Source organism: Apteryx rowi, unplaced genomic scaffold, assembly GCF_003343035.1.
Source record: "Apteryx rowi isolate R43461 unplaced genomic scaffold, aptRow1 scaffold_2, whole genome shotgun sequence".
Lineage (NCBI taxonomy): Eukaryota > Metazoa > Chordata > Aves > Apterygiformes > Apterygidae > Apteryx > Apteryx rowi.
Window position 1 is genome coordinate 2,211,974 of NW_020448307.1, and position 6,905 is coordinate 2,218,878.

The 6,905-nt window shown below is 53.3% G+C and overlaps 1 protein-coding gene across 1 annotated transcript in view; it reads left to right on the forward strand.

Annotated features, from left to right (window-relative positions):
- Positions 1-1,850, forward strand: part of KIF3A (kinesin family member 3A) — a 39,293-nt gene extending 37,443 nt beyond the window's left edge. The window contains exon 20 of the mRNA XM_026063262.1: positions 1,832-1,850. The gene's annotated coding sequence lies outside the window, so the exon portion shown is untranslated. The remainder of the gene's footprint in view (positions 1-1,831) is intronic.
- The last annotated feature ends 5,055 nt before the right edge of the window (positions 1,851-6,905 follow it).

The window sequence follows — 6,905 nt, forward strand, 5'->3', positions numbered from 1 at the left end:
TCCCTGCACGGGAGCATCCCCGCACTGGGGCGTTCCTACATGGGAGCATCCCTGCACGGGAGCATCCCTGCACTGGGGCATCCCTGCATGGGAGCATCCCTGAACTGGGGCCTCCCTGCACGGGAGCATCCCTGCACTGGGGCATCCCTTCACGGGAGCATCCCTGCATGGGAGCATCCCCGTGCTGGAGCATCCCCATGCCGCAGCCGGTGGCGACGGCAGGGCACAAACGCAGGCACAGCTGGGCTTCGTGGCCTCTGCTGCCCATGATGGAGCCTGCTCTGCTCGCAGGGGTGACGCCAGCTGGGAGATGCCCAGTGTCCATGCGGATCTGGGCAGCGGTGCCTGTCGGGTACCGGAGAAACCAGCACAAGCATCAGGAAAACGCTAGTGTCAGACGAGCGGTGCACAAAATGCGGCTGCCGCTGCTGGTTTCGAAGCAAATCCAGGCAACTGGGCAAGGTGGCTCGTTTCCGGGGCCGGGGTTTTCCCGCAGCCAGGTGCCGGCGGCTCCGGGTGCCGCTGGCCAGGCAGCACCGGGCACTGCCGCCAGCGCCAAGCCAGCCGTTACGGGCCTGCAGGAAAACGGGGTTTTCAGGCTAATTGAAGCACCTGATGGCAATAAAGCTGGAGCGCCTCGGCCGGACCCTGCCGGGAGGATCGCCCTCGCCTCCCGGCTCTGCGGCAAACCCGAGCAACTGCGGGCCGTCGTTCTAGCCGGGCTGAATTTGCACCTTTCTGGTTAAATCGCCGACCGCCTCGTCTCCCTACCAGCCCTTCACATTGCATCATGCACAGAACAGCTCGGCTTTGCCCCAAATGCCACCTCTGCCGACGGCTCCGAGCACCTTGCCGTAACTCCCCCCTTTCTCAGGCATTGCTGTACCAACGTTTCATTTCTTTTCAGCATTTTTGATGAGCCCCCTCTCGCCAGCTGGCTGCGGACTGGGCACCRGTGCTGGACGCATCCGAGTGCAGCACCGTGCAGCCATCCAGCGCCCGCGTCCGTCCCTGCAGCCGGAGGGGGGGCGAGAAGCGGGGTCGCCATCCGTGAGGTCCAGCGGACGGCCTAACCGGGATGATACGGCATTCGCTTCTCTTTTATACTTGCCGAGTGCTGGATTTTTTGACACCCACCTGCCTGTTTCCAACACTATTACAGCAATTTTTAAGAAATCCTCAGCAAGAAGCCCCCCCCCCCCAAAAAAAAAGAAAAATCTCCTTTTTTCAGGCTGCTTGCTCATGGGTGCTGGGCCTTGCTTTTAGAAGCTGGTGTGGGAGTTATATAAAACATTTTATAACATGAAAAAAAAGCCCAAATGTGGGTCACCCCATAATGTCTCGCATCAGCACATGCAATATCATCTCTTGAATCAGCGGTTGGGTTTACAAACCGGCTGGGTTTCAGCGCGCGGATTGGAAAGGCGGCAGCCCCAGCTGCTCCTGGTGCCGCCTGGCCCCTCCGAGCCCGACACGCACCAGAGCAGAACGGATGTATATATCCTTTTTCTGCATAAGTCAGGTTACGTAGAATAGGATGAAGCAGGATTAAGGAGAATTTGCATCACATTTCCCGACGCTGCAATCTTGCGATAGAAGCGAAGCAGCGCTGGCTGCTGGCAGCCTCCCAGGGGGCCGTGAACAGCCTGTCATACTGAAATAGATGAGACGCGATAGTTAGTGTGACATTTAGATRCTAACAGAGTTGCATGGAGACATTAAATGATTAAGCTTTCGAAAGCATCGTCTGTATTTATTGGTTTAGTCTGTGGTGTTTGTTTGTAGATAATCACATCTCTTCTTTTTTTTTCTATTTATTTTTAATTTTTAGGGCATGCAAAAGCTTTCTACCTACAACCACGCCTGCAGGAAGAAAAGGGAACTTCCAAATTAGAAGCTTTGGCAAACATTTGCTCACAGACAAAACACAGTTGTTCTGTAAGTCGCTATTTTATTTCAGGCAAGTCAGAAAATAATTTTGGGAGCAAAGAGGAATTTTCATCCTCTCTGAAGTTTTAAACCCTCAAAGAAGTGCTTTGGGCAAAGCTGTTTCCTTTGCAGCGTTCTCTGAGCACCTGGCACATTAGTTGTACTCCATAATTCCCATYAAAGCCGGCAGAACTTTAAAGTTTTGCTTTTCTGCTGTTAGTGTAAGTAAGTAAGGGCCACTTTTAGAAACACGACTCAGTTTCCCTGTTCAGACATGGACGTGTTTAAGGCCATTTCTCTAGTCAAAGGGTTTGTCACCTTGCTGCCTAAGTGCGGATAATCAGACCAAAAACAGTTTATGATGTTGCTGAAGACATGAATGATGGGGCAATGATGGGGAGGGGAAATGATTTTTGGTTTGTCTACCCATATGAAATCATTTATAAACGCCTTAGTTTCTCAGCATGCTTGACGTACTAAGGAAGGCTGCTTAGTGCTCTCCACTCTTCCTCCCCACCTGGTCCAAGTTATTGTTTTTTTAAACCACACTGTGATCACAGAATCGCAGAAKGGTTGAGGTTGGCAGGGACCTCTGGAGATCATCTAGTCCAASCCCCCTGCTCAGGCAGGGTCACCTAGAGCACGTTGCACAGGATCGCGTCCAGGCGCGTTTTGAATATCTCCAGAGAAGGAGACTCCACAACCTCTCTGGGCAACCTGCTCCAGTGCTCTGTCACCCTCACAGGGAAGAAGTTTTTCCTCATGTTCAGATGGAACTTCCTGTGTTTTGGTTTGTGCCCATTGCCTCGCGTCCTCTCGCTCGGCACCACTGAAAAGAGTCTGGTCCCATCCTCTCGACACCCTCCCTTCAGATACTTGTACACGTTGATAAGATCTCCTCTCAGCCTTCTCTTCTCCAGGCTGAACAGGCCCAGCTCTCTCAGCCTTTCCTCATAAGAGAGATGCTCCAGTCCCCTAATCATCTTAGTAGCCCTTCGCTGGACTCTCTCCAGTAGTGCCACATCCCTCTTGTACTGGGGAGCCCAGAACTGGACGCAGTACTCCAGGTGTGGCCTCACCAGGGCTGAGGAGAGGCGGAGGATCACCTCCCTCCACCTGCTGGCAACACTCTTCCTGATGCAGCCCAGGATACCATTGGCCTTCTTGGCCACAAGGGCACATTGCTGCCTCRTGGTTAACTTGGTGTCCACCAGCACTCCCAGGTCCTTCTCCRCAGAGCTGCTTTCCAGCAGGTCAGCCCCCAACCTGTCCTGGTGCATGGGGTTATTCCTCCCCAGGTGCAGGACCCTGCACTTGCCTTTGTTGAACTTCATGAGGTTCCTCTCTGCCCTCCTCTCCAGCCTGTCCAGATCTCTCTGAATGGCAGCACAGCCCTCTGGCGTATCGGCCACTCCTCCCAGTTTGGTACTGCCAGCAAACTTGCTGAGGGTGCACTCTGTGCCTTCATCCAGGTCACTGATGAATAGGTTGAGCAATACTGGACCCAGTACTGACCCTGGGGGACTTCACTAGCTACAGGCCTCCAACCAGACTTTTTGCACCACTGATCACAACTCTCTGAGCTCTGCCATTCAGCCAGTTCTCAATCCACCTCACTGTCCACTCATCTAACCCACACTTCCTAAGCTTGTCTATGAGGCTGTCTTGGGAGACACTGTCAAAAGCCTTGCTGAAGTCAAGGTAGACAACGTCCACTGCTCTCCCCTCATCTACCCAGCCAGTCATTCCATCACAGAAGGCTCTCAGGTTGGTTATGTGTGATTTTCCCCTTGGTGAAGCCATGCTGACTACTCCTGATCACCTTCTTATCCTTCATGTGCTTAGAGATGGCCTCCAGTATGAGCTGCTCCATCACCTTTCCAGGGATGCAGGTGAGGCTGACTGGCCTGGAGTTCCCTGAGTCCTCCTCCTTGCCCTTTTTGAAGATTGGAGTGGCATTAGCCTTCTTCCAGTCCTCAGGCACCTCTCCTGGTCTCCACAATGTTTCCAAGGTGATGATGGAGAGTGGCCTAGCAATGATGTCCACCAGCTCCCTCAGCACTCGTGGGTGCATCCCATCAGGGCCCATGGACTTGTGGATGTCAAGTTTTCCTTAATGATTTCTAACCTGATCCTCCACCGAGGGAAAGGCTTCCTTTCTCCAGACTTTCTTCACGATCTCTAGGATCTGGGATGCCTGGTCTTAGCAGCAAAGACTGAAGCAGAGAAGGCGTTCAGTAACTCTGCCTTCTCTATATGGTTCGTCACCAGGGCCCCTGCCCCATTCAGTAGCGTTGTCTTGAACAGCAACTATTCCTCAGTAGTTACTGCTAGCACAAAGAGAGGGGGGGAAAAAGGGTGCCACGGAATGAGGAGTTTCACGTTTTTTTTTGTTTAACCTGCTCTTGACTCAACTAGCATCGTCCCCACTCTGGTCACCCGGTGTAGCCTGAGGAAGCAGCTTGCAGCACACGGTGGTGGCTGCGGCAGGGACGGCTCGTGCCGCGCTGTTCGGCTCCTCCAGCCCCCAGCCCAGCCATGGAAGACAAGAAGAACAAATCTGCGTCAGCCGGGGCTCAGGGTCCTCCCGCCAGCTCGGTATCCTCCCGCCAGCGCTGGCCAGGGGAAACTGCTTAAGGACGGGGCTAAGGCCAAGGCTAAGAATATTCTCCTGGTTTATGGCCAGCAGTAAGTCAGGGCTCGCCTGAGCCAGCAGGTTCCCCTAGCCCATGAGCCGCAATGGACACTAAGGCATCTAGCCCATTATTTTGTTTAGTCTGGTTTAAAAGCTATTCATAATTTTTCCCTTAGAAGTGGATTTTTAAATTACAGGTTTTCTTTTGTTCCACAGGAGACGGGCTGTGGGGCGGGGGACCCGTGGCGGTGCGGGACTTTATGGCTGGAGACGAGCAGAGGAGTCGCCCAAGCTGCGCCGTGCTCAGAGGCATCTGCAAGGAAACCTGTTGCTGGCGTCTCTGGCAGAAGCCAGGCTCGCCCTAGCCAGCCTCCAGGGTATTTTCCAGGCTGCTCCCGCGCTCACAGGGCGTTCGGCGCTCTCGGCACAGCTCGGGCTCGGCCGGCTTGGCTAGGACGTTGCCCGCTTGTCTTTCCACCCTTGGGTTTCGTCCTCTGCTTGCAGCGAAGCCCCACGCGGCATCCACGACGCCCCGCCGGTGCCGCACGCCCGGCGTCGACGCATGCCGGCCCCATTGCGCCGCAGGGCAGGAAATCGCCGGCAGCGCCGGGATCCCCTTGACGCAGCGCCGGGGGTGGCTGACTGCGCCGATCTCTAACAGCGCCCGTTTCCTGTGGGTAGCGCGGAGGAAAGAGGCAGAAGAGGCAGCGCTGGAGCGCGGCGGCCCCCCCCGGCCGCGGCAATCCGTGTCTGAGCACTGCTGCGCTCAGCGCACGTCAGCATCCTGCCGCCGGGGGGGCGTTGGACCCTTTTTTTAATCTTAACTCTCCCCAAGGCGCCCATGAGCGGCGGAAGCTCATGGAAGTATCTCTGATTTCTCCTACACTTGGTTTACTGGAGATACCACCATCGCTATTTCTCCCCCCGCCTCCGGGCCATCCCAAACCCGGGGGGGCAGCTGCAGTAAGTCCCTTTTCCATGCAGTTAGCAATAAAGCAGGACTCTGGAATGATGCTTTCCACTTATGTGAGGGAAGAGGGATTATTCACATGGAAGGTGTGAGAAAACCATCATGTGGATTTGGTTTATTTTGATGCTGACACTTTACATATGAGCAGGAACAGTTTCCCACCGGACTTTCTATTTTTTCCACGTTTTGGCAAAAAGTTTAATTCTCAAGGTTGGGGGTGGGAGGGGTGGAAATAAACCTCTTTGCAGTCGGGGAACAGAGCAAAAGGACTGGCTTGGGCAAAAATATACCTGCAGTGTTTTACGGAGCACTTTCGAACCATGGCTCTAACTCAAAAAAAAAAAAAAAAAAAAAAGCATGGAATTCATATGGGTACGGGAGCTGATTCGGAAGATAATGTAATTCTTCATGAACTCAGATGTATGTGTCACGTTAAAATTAATAAGTAGTATAGGAAATTTCGAAAATTCAAAGTCTATTTTTTCTGTTGATTATATCTTTAAGAAAATTCCCCTTCAGGAAGTAGTACTAGAGTCAGTGAAGCTTCTTTGTTAAAACTGCAAACGTAATGCATGTTAGTAGCATTTTCCTCTGTCTTCACTCTTCCCCTCCCCCCAGTTCGGCTCTAATTGCCTTTTCAGGAGCTTGGTGAAAGGGCGCAATAGCTCTGCAGTCCCATTCATTCATTCATTCAGTCATCGTTGGGCGGTTTACCTGGTGACTGATGCAACTTCGATCCCTTACACTTTTAGAAAACTCAGGTGGAAATACTTATTTCAAGTGCTCAGTTTCTGGCATAGTTACAGGCACCTACTGCCAAGTCCACATACCTTTCTGGTCACATACTAGGCTCAAGAACATTAGCTATAAGGATGAAGAGTTAGACCTGGGGTTCTGCCTTCGTTTTTCACGCTGTTTGTATTTTTGGTGCAGATTTTTTCTAGACACTTTAAACAGGTGGTGCCCGTGGCATTACTTTATAAAGCGAAGAGCTCTACAGAGGCTCCCTGCGGCTCCAGAAGGCCGAGCGAAGGGCTCAGCGCCGCGCTGCAGCGGCCGGGTCCGGCCGGGCTCCTCCAGCGCCGCAGCAGGCCTGGGGCCGGGCCCTGTCCATGGTGCTTATCCCGCGCCGGCGCACGCCCGCGCCTCGCCCTCGCCACCAAGGCAGCTTCACCAACACTCCTACTGCTCTCCTGGGACCACGACCTAGCTTGCGGTTGGAAACTGCACTTAGTCACTGGGGAAACACATGAAAAAGGGATTCCCACCTTGCAATGCAAAAGGAAGGCGGAAGGCAAAGTGCAATGGTCCCAGGCTCATTCCTTTGTTTTCCAAAGAAGAATGTTCTGAAGTTACTCACTTTTTTTCACA